Here is a 16167-nt window from a genome sequence, read left to right on the forward strand (position 1 = left end):
CACACGTGACACGAACTAGTCAACATCATATACATTACAAATCACAAATGTTTTCAAATAAGACTCACAAACCTGAGTCAACACCAGTATCATCAAAGCCGGGGTTCTTTCGCTGTATTTTTGGTCTAAAAAACGTCCTTATGTCCATCTTTACATTTGCGTTTCAGGCAGAGACTGTAGAAGAAGCCAGGCACTGTAGAAGAAGCCAGCTGCTGAAGGGCTTCTTCAGTGGTGGAGGCTCAGGCAGGCTGTATACAAACTACTGCCAGCTGCTCCCTATCTGTTGGACTTTGGTACTGCATGTTACTTCCACATTTTAGATCTGGGGCTTTTCATAAAACATTCGGGGCTTGAGCCCAAGTAGCCAGGTCTAACGCCGCCCCTGTCCGTTGGAACACAAAAATAATGCACTATTGCAGTGATTTAGATATTTACTGCCCCTTATCGCCAGGGAAAATAAACACTGTCATTTTAAAACATGATTTTTGTCATTTAACTTTTAGAGGTTTTTCTTACATCGTGGCATGTTAGCACATATAAGCTAACGTCCTTAACCCCTTTAGATGGTAGGCCAGCTACTTGGTAGAACATGTCTCTATCCATTAATGAGACATGAAATGAATGTAACTGAAAAAGACTACTAAACTAGACAAACTCTAAAAACTAGTTGATATTTTAATTTTATATTCTAGTTTCTAGTATTGGTATTTTACAGCCCTAATTAACTCAAAAAAGTATAAAAAAAATTGTTTTAAAGTAATACATTTGGTGTTTGTTTATTCTTGGTGTGGAAGATAAATGTGTTTAAAGAGGGACTGCACACCACCAGAAAACGTAACTCCACCCCTAGTCAACATTTGAAAAATACTATGAAAGTGGGCGTTGCCAGGAGGCACGGAGTGGCATGGCCAAGTGTGGGGAAATTCCATCCATGAGGACTGGGACGTAATTTTGGGGGGGGACGGGTGGGACATGTCCCCCCCACTTTTTCAAAAGGCAGTTTCGGTCCCCTTCACTTTTTTCTGTCCAAAAACAATGTTACGCTCCATTAAATGGATTTAATTGAGCACTAGGACCGAAACGGAAACCGGTTTCCTATTAGACCCACCCAAAAGCTAATCTATTGGCTCTGCTGATACTTGCTAACGTATTATTGGCTGTTGCTGCTGTCACTTAAAGAGCAATTCACCCCCAAATAAACTTTATTTTGCTGATAAACTAAAAAAACGAGTGTCTAATCGTGCTGCAGACATGTGTGGTCAATAATTTGGCACTTCAGTGCATCTCAGTTAAAATTTTAAATATTCTGCCTAAAACTGGCAGTGTTGTGCCGTCGTCAGGTAAAAACTCTGCACTGTATTTTAATTTAAATCTGCCACTGCTATTGGCTAAGAGGTATGCTATGATGTAAACTGGTACATTATGATGTCACAATGCTGTCGTGAGCCTGTGTGTGTGTGTATTTGTTAGCAGCTCCGCCCTCTCGGTCTGCCAGGCAACAGCATTTGTTGCATTTTTCAAACATGAAGTGGGTGTGGAGTTAGAATCTGGTAGGGGTTGACTTGCTCTTCAAGTTGTAAACAGTCAGAACGTGCTCACGTTGTTTTGCTAGTTTGGAGCCGCTAGGGAACACCGGTACTGAGTCACATCGTCAACTAGACGCTGTGTACTATCAGAGCTCAGCTCAGCTTCCACTACATAACATTTGAATAAGTGTTCATTTGTGAGTCTTTGGTAGTTAGGCACAGCCAGGCGGCAGCATGTCAAGAAACGAAAGTGGATATAAGAGACTTCTTTCAAAGTCAAAACGTAAGTTGGAACATGTGACACCGCTGCATTAAGCTCAGACTCACCTCCTCCTTCACAAACATACTCAAAACTAACTTTTACAAACTCATCTCCTCCACATAACTGACTCCTCAGACACAATTTATTCGTATTATTATAATTATTATTATTTATTATTATTATTACTATTATCATGATTATTATTACTAGTAGTAGTAGAAGTGTAACTTCAAAACTTTTATCATTTAACTTTATTGTAAACTTATCTATTGCAATGTATATGTTCACATTAAAAAGCTCTGAAAAATGAACAGTATCATCGTCAACAGATTTTTTTAAGCTTAATGTCAAAGATGTACTCTTTTCATTAGATTTATCTTATTTTTTCCATTTATTTTTTGTGTGTTGAAATGCAACAACTGTTTAAACACGTTTAAGGGAAAAAACATATTTAATATGTTTTTATACACTCAAATTGGTAATGAATAATTTACACATTATATTAATAATAATTGTGAATCATACTAGAACCATCCTGTAAATATTTCTGTTTGTTCCATTCCAAAATCTCCCACTGTTTATAGTTCATGCATCTTTTTTTCAGGTGACTGACAGAGATGCAGGAGGAGAGACCGGTGAAGGTACAGCAGGAGAGGCTGTAGGAGATGGAGGACGAGAGCCTGGAGGAGATGGAGCAGAGGCTGGAGGCTCACAGGTGAGGTTGAAATAATGAAGATACGATAGACATAAAATTGATCATTGTGACAAATGTTAGGGTGATGATCATGTGTAAAACATTAGTTCAGCATGTCCTCTAACACAGCAAATGAAATAACGGCCAGATCTCAGGAGGGACCGTTTATGTATAAATACTTTTTATACTTTTGACTAGGCCTGGGAAAGTAACAAATTTTGCTGGATGATATTTTGTCCAACAAATTGTTGATGATAAACGATATCATTGTCAACATTATCTAGACCAAAATAACCACTAATATAATGTTAATATATCATAATAATGCAAGTACACCCTTTAAAATGCAACAAATAAACCTTCATTTAACATTGAAATGTCCAGAACCAGAACTTCTAAATGAATAAAAATAACAAACAAAAATTAAATAAAAAAAAGAATCTCACTCCCTGTTAGAAAATGTTGCACCAAAAACAATTAAAAAAGACCCAAAACAATAAATGCAATGGCCTATCCATTGTCAACAGCCAAAACTGCACTTCAATAATGATAATAAATATTAATGATAATAGAGTTGTACATTTTTTAACTTTGATATATATATATATATATATATATATATTGAGGATGGAAAAATTATTGAGATGGGCATGTGACGTGTCAAAGGGTCTTTACATAACACCCCCACCCCAAATCCGCACAAGCCTGCTGTGTCCCCCCCCACTTCTGAAATCAAAATTTCGTCCCTGCATGAGGAGATTGTACCGATGACGTGAAAATGTACCAGCCCCAGTAGGGCTGCACAATATATCGCAAATATATCGTTATCTCGATATCAGCATGCGCAATATGCATATCGCAAAGAACAGATAAATATCGTAAAGAATGGTCACCTCAAATGTTTGCTACACATAATGCATTCTGTCAATAAAACTGAAGCATGATTCTTTTTTTAACAAATCAAATAGAGTTCTTCACCCATTTGGCCAATTGGGTGGGTTCTCATAGGTTAGATGCCCACCCCCGAGGCGGACGGCACTTCATTTTGATGGGTAGCAAACACCTGAGTTAGCTTTGTTCTGCTCTTTCTGCTGATTCTGCTTTTCCCGGGATCCACTGATTACCTTTTCTTGTTCATTTTCTTTTTCCCTTTCCTCACATCTTTTGCTTTTCTCATTTTTATGAACTTTTTTGTCATTTTTTTTTTTTTATTTTTGATTATTTTTGTTCCTGAGTTAAGTTTTTATTAATCGCAAGTAATATTGTCGTCACACTATTAATCACTGTTATCACATATCGCAGGTTTTCCTCAGTCAATCACAAATCAAAAATGCAGTAAATGGTAAATAGCCTGTATTTAGTGCCTTCTTAGGGTTCTACAACCCCCCACCCCCACCCCCCACCCATGACTGATCATGTTTCAAAAATAACAATTAAAAAAAAATTTCAGTGAACTTGCCCTTTAACAAATCCCATGTTAGCAAGCTATGCTATTAGCCTGTGACCAATGACTGTAGGCTCTTTGCTAGCTTATTTGTAGAAGTGATTCCGTTTCCTTCTAGAGGACAACATGCTTTAATATTGTTGAGTGGACTTGTTTGGGTGTTAGATATAGGTAATAACTAGCCTGGCCAGCTATGCCAATGCTTCCTTATGGAAAGCAAAGGGCCTGGTACTGCTCCCATTCAAATAACCCCACCCCCCTGACAATTCTAACCAAGCCAATCAGCACCGAGCAGCATACGTTACATACCGCGACGCTCAGTTTCTCATAAACAACAAAGATGGCGTCTGAAGTGGAGTTTGCTGCGGCTCTTTCCTCTGTTATACATGACTTGGACATATCTTTAAAAGCACAAGAAGAAGCGCTAAAATAAATTCTTCTAAAGAAAGCTGTTTGTGACGACAACAATCATTCACTTGTACGCCGGAAGCCATATTTGACTACATCTAAAAACTACAGCGTTGTGCGACAGTCGTCATTTCCGCCTTTTTTCTGATACATTATTTTTGAGCTGGCTAGTTCTGCCCCCCATGGTGCTAGCTCTGCCTCTGAGTATCCAGACTCGTCCTCTGTGTAGAGCAGACAGAGGACGAGTCTGGTGGGCCAGGATAGGTCATAGCAAGGAGGTAGTGTTTTGTTTTTCTTTATTTCCCATCTTAAACTCTGCTTCTCTGACAACATGAGTACTTCTGATGAACAGGTACACATCACTGTCCAGGGGCGGATTAAGAACTGAAGAACATCCAGGGCTTAACACACGCGCGCGCACGCACGTGACACGCACTAGTCAACATCATATTTGTCTTGTACCACATAATTTTTACTCTGAAGCTACATATTAAGCATTTTCAGGGCAGAGTATTGTTCCTGTTAGTGTTTAGTGTGAGATGATAGTAAATATTCCCTTTCTTTCACCAACAACGTTACCTGATAGCAAGCTAACTTTAGGCAAACCAGCAGCACAATAAATATTTTCAAATAAGACTCACAAACCTGAGTCAACACCAGTCTCATCAAAGCTGGGGTTCTGTTGTTGTACTTTTTGTCTAAAAAACGTCCTTATGTCCATCTTCACTCATGCGTTTCAGACAGAGACTGCAGAAGAAGCCGGCTGCTGAAGAGCTTCTTCTTCAGTGGTGGAGGCTCAGGCAGGCTGTATACAAACTACTGCAAGCTGCTCCCTCCCTGTTGGACTTTGGTACTGCATGTTACTTCTGCGATTTAGATCCGGGGCTTGAGCCCAAGTAGCCGGGCCTAACGCCGCCCTTGTTACTGTCCAACCATTAAGTCTACATTAGTGGAAATGTCTAAAACACCAGTTACGCCTTTATTTGCATTAATTTATTTTCATTTTATTTATTTATTTACAGTTATAAAAACATGTTTTCATACCAAGCTAACTATGCTACTTTGTGGAAGTCATTGTTATTAAGGTGGTCGTCTAGAAATAGGAGTGATGATGTAACAAAAAGGAGATGAAAGAAATTTCCCCAGATAGTATTTTTCCTCTGTGGAAAGGAGCATGCCACAATCATGTCTGTGCAAGGTAATTTCTATACATTAGGTCTGCACCCAGATATTCAATTTATCATTTAAAATTTTCATCAATTCATAATTTTATGAAGACATGAATGAAATGTAGACGCTGTGAAGTACAAATGAAAGTTAAAGTGTATTTGTCAGTGTTGTGTGTAGTCACAATGTGTCAGGGAAGCTCTGTTTAGAGACCAAATATCTACAATTATTGTTAAAACGTGTGGTGAGGTAACAGGTTACTGCCTGAGAAATGTAAGAATCAGAAAGAAATCCAGATTGCATTCCATCCAAACAATTTAAAAGTGAAGCTATAAAATCTCCCAGCTGACAACTGTCGATTCTCTTGTTTAATCATTAAAACCAGAAAACATTCACACTAAAACCCTTTTTTAATCAAACAAGGTTCCCTCAGGTTTCCGAACACAGATCCCTCTGCAGCTCATGGAGATAGCAGAGCTGCAGCACCGTCCCTCCTCTCACGTTAGATCATGTTTGATTTGCAGCAATTATTCAGTTTTATTTACATTTTTTAAAAAGCTCAGTTTAGTGGCCTGGAGCTAAGCATTTTGGACTGCTACAATGCAATTAAGACAAGCTACCAGATGCACCTTTTGGGAGTTATTATAATAGTTAATGTTTCATTATGTGCACAAAGTTGGATTTTTACATAGAGTTTGCAAAAATGCGTGTGTTTGCACTTCTTAAAGAGAAAGAAAAACAAAAATAAGGCTAAACTGAAACAAAAGGTCAGACTTTTCTAAATTCTTAGCAAATTTAATCACAGCATGTGGTTAGCCATCAGTTAATGCCTTATGAACCCGCCATAAAATTCCCATCAGATGAAGAATTAATTGAGCATTACCTGAATTATTAATTACAATGTAATTACTGAATTGTTCCAAAACATTGGAAGGAAAGGTAATCAGAACACTGCTGAACGATGCGAGTTCTAGGAAGTCATTTTCCTGGAATACTAATTTTGACTAACCCACAGATGGGTTTCTAGAGATGTACGAAATTCAAAAAACAACAATTTGTCTTTTCTAAATGCAACGTTCTAGCCACACTAAAGAGAAATGAATCTATTTCATCTCATTTCTCCCCATTTTCAGCCACGGGGTAAAAGCCCTAAACCAGCTCACACACACACACACACACACACACACAACAAACAGTCATCCAAAGTTTCTCATTCTGTCAATGTCTGACTCCCTTTGCTCCTTTTCTTTTTCATTTCTACACAGCAGGGTATAAATGTTAATACACAGGACACACACGCACACGCTATCGCCAACACACTCAGCCCGGGGTGGACTTCTGTTTTTCTGTATTATGTCTCCAGTGGAGCAAGCTGCTGTTCTTTTTTTCACAAGAGTCTTCCTTCATTCCAGCCATCCGAACAGCCATCCACCATCGAACTGGGACTCGCATCCACCAATCTAGCACACAGATCAAGTCCAGCCAGGCAGCAGCACAGACCCCCTGCTGGCAGCAGAAAAATGAACGCGTCTCTGCACTTTCATTCTCCATGGAGGGGAATAAAGTTGAGGAAACTCACAATAGCAAATGTGAAACTGCATACACATGCATTTTGCTTGTCTGATGGCTTGAAATTGTGATGTGGGCAAATGAAAATGTGTGTGAATCCCGCCTTCCACACAAGCTGCTGGCATTGCCACTTGCACCCAAGTAAACTGTGCTGTTGGTCTGCGAACAATCAGACCGTGACAGAGTCTGAAACACCATCCCGCAGGCTTCCTCTGAGGAAAAACACTGCACCACTAGACATCGCCATTTCCTCTAAATGACCCTACCCCACTCCCCAGCTTGCTCGCTCGCTCTGTCACCACCAGGGAGAGGGTGGCCCCATGTCTCCACATGGCATCTCCAAGGCTTGGGTCAGTATGTCCTACTTTCAAGATCCATCTGGGGATGCTGAAGGCAATGTTTGAAAAGATGGCAAAAAAGAAAAAGCGTGAAGGATGTTGTTCCTAATTCCTACACTTTTCCTGAGAGATGCCTGCTGGAGAACCGCTGTCAAATGTCCCTTTTTAAAAAGTTAGCATCAGCATTCGTGCCTTCCACCTCCTTTAATGCACGATCGCCATCAAAAGGGCACGGAGCGAAGGTATAGTACATCATCATCTATTTCCATCCGGAGTATAAAGGGAGCATCACGTGTGGGTGAAAGATGGCTCATCAGTCACTTGCCTTGAGTAGGTAATTGGAGATGATATAGTTGAAATTCAGCTGTGAGCAAAGTCAGAGCCGAGTCACTGGCCTTATTACTCACTCTTCAAAAGACTGACACCAGAGGAGAAGCACACTGCTGAAGGTTTTACACAGATCCTTCTGTTTTCTCCATGCCTGGAAAGCAGGAGGAGGGGCAGCAAAGGCAGGATCTGAAGCAACGACGGATCGCAGGAGCTCCCCGTTTCCCTTCCTGTTTGAAACCGTTGGAATGGGAATTGAGCCACTGCATTATCTCTGAGCGCGAAGGCCCTGGGGAACGTTCATGTGTCGAGCACTAAGCAGTCATTTCCTTGTTCTCCACGTATTTTCCTGGGAGGCCATGTTGTCTGATTCATTTCACTGAATTGTCAGCTAATGAATGGTAGGCAGCCATCGACTGACACACACACACGCGCGTGCACACACACACACGCGCGTGCACACACACACACACACACACACACACACACTTCGCCACAAAAGAGAAAAGACCCCTGGGGTGAACATCATCGGGGTTCTCTCATTCTCATTAGGAGGGAATCAAAAGGAAATGGGGGACTCAGTAATAATTCAACGTGTCCCCTGAGTCGGATCCGTGTAAGGTTACGTTTCCCTCCGCAGAACGGAGATCAGCATGTTTGGGCACATCTGTAACATCACTGACGTACTTTGATTGAGTCGATAACGGAAGGGAGGCATGGAATCTGGAATGGTTATAAGTGGGAGATCCGTCATCCTGACATGGGATTCCTGAGCCGGGGAGTTCAAATCAAAAAAGAACAATTTAAACTCTTCCAGCTGAACTCAGTTAGTCTGCTTCTATTCAACGTCCACACGAAGCTGTTCTGGGTGAATGTTGGGGATTTGACTTTCCTTTGTGGTAAAACGTGTCAGAGCAGACAGAAGAACGAAGTGAGGATGAAGAGTCTGGATACAAGTCAGCATGGTGATGAATTGGAACTCATCCACTCTAACGTATACCTTAAGCTAAACACCACCTTTAAATTATTTCTCTCAATTTACAGAAGTTTAGAGCAGTGGTTGAAACTTTTCACCCACAAAAACTGCCAGCCAAGTCCTTAGAGCCTGCAAAACATTACATCTGCAAAACAAGCTAGCTTTTAAACACAAATACCATCAGGCAACCCCTCCTGCCAGCTATCATCCCCAAGCCACACACCCCTGATCCTGAAACCACATTGCCAGGGAAAACGAGAGAGCTCTAAACACCATTCACAGTTGTCCAAATGTCCTTTGTTGTCCGTGACTTCAAATGGTGATTTTCTTTTTTGGACTTTGGTAGTTTGACCTAAAGCTGAAGTGGTAGTAGCCGGCTGTTTCTCCTTCTCTGATGTTGTTGAGCTGAGAACCTCTCACACCCGTGGTACTCTGTTGCTAAATGCAAGAGCGCATAATGAGTGGTGGACCCAGGTAAATGTGGACGCACAGTGCACCGGTGAGTCGGACGCCTAGAACTTTGTTCTATCTCGTTTTTGCAGATTTGCCATTGTAGCTTTAATCTGCAGTAAAACAAACCCAGAACCATCAGTTAAAATAATAAAAGAAACCTGGAAAACAGTAGGGAGCTTCATTGGGACCATCTGACTTATTTCTCAACATTTGGACATTAGGACTGGTCCTCAGACACAGTGATCAGACAGAAACACACAATCATCAGTGCTAATGCTGCTCTGTTGTAACAACATGTCTCTACTCTTCAGCTCTCCATGACTTTTACCTTTCTCCTTCCTCTCTGTTCACCCCCCTTTGTACTCCTCTCTCCCTTATCTACCTCTGCCGTCCGCTTACATCTCCCTTTTGCTCTCCGATCCCCGTCTGGGTAAACACAATTGCTATTTGATGTAAACAGCTATTAACTGCATGCTAACACATTAAAAGAACAGGGTGCTGCCCTCCTTTGATTTTGTTCCAAGCAAAAGCTCCAACCAAGTCGCAGCTGGTCCTGGGAAATTGCAGACAAGTGCTTTGGTGTAATCAACTGCCAGCACGGATCGTCATATCAAACATAATCATAGACGGACCTTAACGAATGCAGTTGTGTTGTTCTCACGGGGATCCTTAGCTGAAATTTCCACAAACATAAGCAGTTCTCACACACACCAGAACCATTACAGTCACTCAAGGCTCATCAGGCGTGTGTGTGTGTGTGTGTGTGTGTGTGTGTGTGTGTGTGTGTGTGTGTGTGTGTGTGTGTGTGTGTGTGTGTGTTGTTATATGATCAAGAGGCTCTAAGAGGGGAGATGTTTCATCTGAGAATTGACCTCAGCTGCAGAGATGACTGTTTCAAACGCTGCTGCGCTTCCTGCAGCCGCCCGAAATTATATATAGATGAGCTGGAGCCAGTTTTTCGTGCTCTTACTAGAATATAGAACACAGCAGGCTGCGATAATCGATATAACCCGAGCAGGCAGGTCATAAATCCAAGCAAATGTATTCCCCCGGGAGGGCAGATGATACTTAAGGTCTCACGTAAACATTATTACATTTGTGCGTTAGGTGGAGGAAGGAGGGGGGATGGATTTTGGGAAGAGAGCCGCATTCCCGACCCCTGTGGTAATGGAGCCAAATACTTATTATCATCGACTTATGAGGTCGTGTGATGTACGGACGCAATTAAGCCGGTTTTTGAAGCTAAACTCGCAACCTCATTAGAAACGCGCCGAACCGCGGATGGATTTACGCGCGCCCTCGTGCGCACTCACACACATTAATCATGTAAAAAATCAAACGGTTTACCCTCGGGTGTCTCTGTGGCGGCATTCGTGAGGAATAGCGCCCGTCTGCGCGGAATCGCCCGCGCGCGTAAAAATCTTACGCCTGTCCGGTTTGCACTAACCGCGCCGTCCCCTTCACCTTGGGGCGCAACCGAAACGGGAAACAAATCTGCGCTAAACGAATAGCGGATCAATAAGAAAATCTGTCAGTGTCGTTTATTTATAACGGAGTTTAAATTCCCTCGCGTGAGCGCACGTCAGTGTGCGCCAAATGACAGGTTCACGATCTCCCTGACACGCAAATGGGACTTTATATCTTACAAACGACAACTAAACTCAAAGCAGCATGTTAAATATTCAAACTACAGCTAGAGAGTCATTTTACACTTTCATGGAGCCCTCTGACGTGTCTGAGTCTCACAAATGCGCACGGACTCGCTCCATCACGGGGATTTACCACATGCTTCTAAAATGACTGAGCGCTACTTTACTGAATAACCCACTGTGAGGTTATTTTAAAGGTTTCAGGAGGCTGGAGTCAGAATTTTATTTTTTGGCAGGTGAATATGCCAAAAAGCCGCCTCGCAATTCCCAAATACCGAGCGAGAGGAAACTGGGTCTGTTCATCTCTTCAGCCAGCCTGGCCGAAGAGATGAAAATAATAAAAAATAAAAACATAAATAAAAACGTCATAATAATCATGTCCGTATTAATGTAGGAGGGAATTACCTTGAAGCGTCAGATCTCATTGAAAAGGTCTCAAGTTTCTCCGTCAGTCACGCGCGCTGCCCGTCAGTCGGTCCTGAAACTGAGTCCAAGGAGGACAAGCGCAGTTACTGTTCTCTCTCTCTCTCTCTCTCTCTCTCTCTCTCTCTCTCTCTCTCTCTCTCTCTCTCTCTCTCTCTCTCTCTCTCTCTCTCTCTCTCTCTCTCTCTCTCTCTCTCTCTCTCTCTCTCTCTCTCTCTCTCTCTCTCTCTCTCTCTCTCTCTCTCTCTCTCTCTCTCTCTCTCTCTCTCTCTCTCTCTCTCTCTCTCTCTCTCTCTCTCTCTCTCTCTCTCTCTCTCTCTCTCTCTCTCTCTCTCTCTCTCTCTCTCTCTCTCTCTCTCTCTCTCTCTCTCTCTCTCTCTCTCTCTCTCTCTCTCTCTCTCTCTCTCTCTCTCTCTCTCTCTCTCTCTCTGCCCCCCTCCTCCTCTCCCAGTCTTTTTTCTCTCCTTTTCTTCTGAACGCCTACCTCTGACAACGCTTTAGTTTCTAGGCTTTGAGCTCCTCTTCACCTGCTGGTAGTGATTAACACTGATGCCCTATCATGTTCTTCATCCGTCATAATCACAGCGTGACCACCATCATCATCAATAACATCATCATCTATCCGATAGCAGCAGCGCATCTTCACATTAGGAACTCTAATCGAGCGTAATTAGCTCTGAAAATCAATTCAGGAAAATCAAGATTTATTCAAAGTTGCACCATAATAAGACATTTAAAACCTGCTAATTACTTAACTTTGTGATGGGGCTTTTGTTGAGGTCGATGCACTTTTCTGGTCATTTCTGTTTAGCCAACAGCTTCTGTTCATTTGATTAACACAGCCAATCAGCTGATCACATGACACAACTCAAGGTTTTTATATAGCACCTTCTAGGGTTCTAAAGCCCCCCCCCCCCCCAAAGCACTTTACAACCCAGTCAGTCATTCATCCATTCACACGTTCACTCGGGTGATGAGCTACACTGATGGAAGTAAGGCACAAAGGGAGGCAAGGCGGGTTAAGTGTCTTGCCCAAGGGCGCAACGACTATGTGCTTGAACCTGCAAGGCAAACACTTAACTCTTCTGCCACTGTTGCTCAAAAAGTAATATATAGATGATTTAAACAACTTTAGAGGTGATGAGGTTGTTAGTACCTGTTTGTACTGCTGGGATTTTCACCCACAACCATCTCTGGGGTTTACAGAATGGTCAAAAGAAGAGACTTTAACAAAAACACCTTTTTAATGTCAGAGGTCAGACTGGTTCTATATGACAAATAACCACTGGTTCAAACCATGGTCTGGTCACACACACACACACACACACACACACACACACACACACACACACACACACACACACACACACACACACACGTGTTTATGTTTTTTTTTTTATTTTGCAGAATAAACCGAACATCTGTGGGAGGAAACTGGAATTCCCAGAGAAAACCCATGCATGCACACATGCCAACTCAACACAGAACGACTTCTTCTCATCAAAAACTGTTAAATAGTGAGCAGCAGAAACAGCTGTTGCATCTATTTCCTGCTTCGTATGTAAAGGGTGTAAGAGTATCACGGGTGCTCGGGTATATTATTATGGGACAGCATGGGTTCATTTTATGGGGCAAAGTACACAAATACTTTTTCCCCTTTTAAAGACAGAGAATCACTTGGATAACAAGGAAAGACACGTAATGTACAGCGACGTGGGATCAGCCAGCTGGTATCTCCACTGTAAAACACCAAAATCGCGTTATTTTTTATCCACTAAATGTGTGTTTCTGTTGGGTTAAGAAAGCGTTGCCTAAAAGAACAAGTGTTAATTTTAGTTCATTTGATCTGGGCTTGATGCAAAATTAACAAAAACACATAAGTGAAAATTGTAGCAATTAATTATGACCAATAAGATGTGATGATTCCACATAAAAATGAAATATCAATCTGATTGATCTCTGAATGTTTAATTAGAAGATTCTAGGGTTCTTCGCATCTTCAGGGACCATAAACACACTTCGTATTAATTCAGACAGAGTCAGATATATAGTTTATAAAATGAATTTAATTATTTTTCCTAAATTAATAATTTGTACATGACAAGATATGAATAATGAGATGTGGTGTAGTGGATGTGAGGTGTTGTGATGGAAGCTAGATGTTGTAGCGACCGTTCTTTGTATCTGATCTGAGAGAAATTTTGAAATCTGGGTGTAAAAGAATTTGTTGTTTGTTTTAAACTAGAGAGTTGTTTATCAAAAACAGCATCAGACGCCATCTACCAAGTCTACGCACCCTTGGTGTGGAGGTTTTTGTTCGATCCGGGGGGGTCGTGCGGGTCACTGCCGGTGGAGTGAACCTCTGATATCAGAAACCCGTAGATAAGCTCTGATAGGACCCGTCCAATCTGAGATCCCTCGAGGTGACAGCAGGAAGCTGGAATGCTTATTTGCATCAAAGGTTGATGTTTGCTTGGCTCTTAGAGAGCCGGTTGTCTGGCATCAGCCGCGGCGTTGCAGAGAGGCTTTGAGAGGAGGTCAAAGGAGAAGATGGTTTCAAAAATATTCCTTTCCCAAAGTGGCCGGTTCGAGGGTCAGCGAGAAACTGAATTAATCAGGAAGTAATTCTTGTTTTATTAAACTACTTTGTTATGATTTCTGGCTAAGTTTGGCCAATCAGAATTTGACACGTTTCTGAGTATTTACCAACATCCCTCAGAAAGCCACGCCCTCCTCAGATACAAGATTCTTACCCTTAATATGTATCTTATAGTAATGTGTGTGAGTGTAAACAATGATTAACTTGTTAAATCAAACATAGTGATTTGTGATATAAATGGATCATTGTAAGAACAATATTCTTTTCAAATTCATTGATTTAAGCACAGGTGATTCAAACCTAACATCTTGTTCATTCATCACATATGATTATTTAACTTTTGAGTTGTAAAATCATGGAGTCTTCACTTATTTAGAGTGAAGAATGTTGGCGTCTGGCTTTCATGCAGAGAGTGTAGGACCTTGGGAGAGAATATGTGTCTGGATGTTTTGTCTTCTGTATGTAAACACGCGCTGAGCAGAACCTTCTGGATTTAGAAGGCCACATAGAAAGTGGATTTATTTCTGTGGATAAAAGGTTATTATGCTGGTCAATATATAGCTGAAAATTGGCCCTTTTGGACATTAAATAATCATCTCCCATTGTGAGAACACTAAATAATTATAATGTGAAACACTCACCAAATATCTCAGTGTATCTTGTAATCTGACTAATTCAAAAATACAGTTTGTAAGTGCACATAGATGACATAGCTGCTTGCCATACAAGAAGCATGGCTGCCGTTGATCGTCTGGGAAACTTTTCCAATCAGCTGATTTCAAACAAACCGTCAGATCTTTGAGCTTCTGCGTGTTAATCTGAAGAAGTCATTCATGCTGTTTGATGTAGAGCTTTTACTTCCTCTGCTTCTTTTTATGTGGCTGTTAGCAAAATGAAGCTAAATAAAACATGCAAACACTTCTAGATGAAATTGGTGATCAGTGAATGCAGTGTTTGTGGCGTGTGCCCGGGCAAAACATCTCTAACGTGATGGTTCTGTGAGAGCACCAGTACTTTCCTACTGATTATGTTGCAAATGGCAAATACTTATGAGTCCGGTTCATTAATCAGTCTGTCCTCTGTTGCTTTGTGCTGCAGAAGATGTTAAGAGGCAGCATTTCACCATAAAACACGCAGTTGTGTCTATTGGTGTTTTGTATGTGGAGATTATGTCATGTGTTCATTATCATTTTAGCAAGAATTAAACAGGAGCTCATTTTGAGACTCCATGTCTTCATCAGTTAAAAAATTCAAAAATAACAACAAATGATGAGTTCTCGTAAAAATGAAGCTAATTTGTGAACAAATGACATAAAAGCTGAGAAATGAACGATTCCTGGCTTTTGGAGCACACTTGCTGTTTGACTTAACAGACACTTAAACTCAGCTTCCACAATGTTTGCACTGGACAGTAATTTGATTTTGTGCAATTTAGCTAATGGCAAAAAGGGTAATTGAGTCCAAGAGCAGCTGCATTACTCGTAAGTAATGTTTCATGTTTAGTGTACAGCCCTCCTGAGAAGTCCTGCAGGTTTTCAGACTTTACTTCAGAAAATGTGATTATTTTGGTGGTTAGTGCAGCGTCGGTCATGTTTATGCCGTGAGTCTGTTTCTAAAGGTGGTGTGTTGGATCATCTGATTTTCTGTTTTTGAGAGTGTTTGTTTAGGAGATTCAAGTGACTGACTCAGACGCAGCACAACCCTGCCACTTTGTTTAGGGCCAACCCAGGTCTGAAAACATCTCACTCAGTGAGCCCTTCAGTATTTGCAGGTCGGGGTACGGTTAGGTCACAGACTCAGCTCAGAGCTTTCCATTTAAAATCACGCTGCATTTGCTGTACACTGGACGCAGGAAGTCAAAACTCCTCTGATTGGATTTTTTGTTTTCTTATAACAGCGAGATTTAGCATTTATGCAATCAGCCATGCGTGGCTTGTAAAAGTGTTTCATATCATGACTGGAGCTTTCAGAGTTCCCTGTGGCTGTTTTAGTTGGGGTTTTTTTTTTTTTTGTTTGTTTGTTTGTTTGCTTTTCTCCCTTCAGTTGGAAGATGGAAGTTACAGTTTCCTATTTGTTCTTGTTTGCATCAGAAGCATTTAGTGTAATTGCCGGAGAACCAGAGCCAGTGTGATTAATGCTCTTCATTCATGACATTTTCTTTTACCCTAAAGAAACAGTTTGGGTCTGTTGAAGTGGGTTTCCGTGGTCAGATTATTAACAATTATTTTAACCCTTTAAATTTTCTAACGTTTCTGCATGTACAAAACTTCCTGTAGAAATATTATACAACTTTTCATATGTCCACAATTTTTTACATTCATTTCATTCTTGG

At 41.2% G+C, this 16167-nt stretch overlaps 1 protein-coding gene across 2 annotated transcripts in view; it reads right to left on the minus strand.

The window, feature by feature from the left end:
• LOC107384231 (cadherin-24) overlaps nt 1-11469 on the minus strand; it is a 246651-nt gene extending 235182 nt beyond the window's left edge. For both annotated transcript variants that reach the window (XM_070541737.1, XM_070541739.1), the window contains exon 1: nt 11219-11469. The gene's annotated coding sequence lies outside the window, so the exon portion shown is untranslated. The remainder of the gene's footprint in view (nt 1-11218) is intronic.
• Between the last annotated feature and the right edge of the window lie 4698 nt (nt 11470-16167).

Source organism: Nothobranchius furzeri, chromosome 11 (assembly GCF_043380555.1).
Source record: "Nothobranchius furzeri strain GRZ-AD chromosome 11, NfurGRZ-RIMD1, whole genome shotgun sequence".
In the NCBI taxonomy this organism is placed as follows: domain Eukaryota; kingdom Metazoa; phylum Chordata; class Actinopteri; order Cyprinodontiformes; family Nothobranchiidae; genus Nothobranchius; species Nothobranchius furzeri.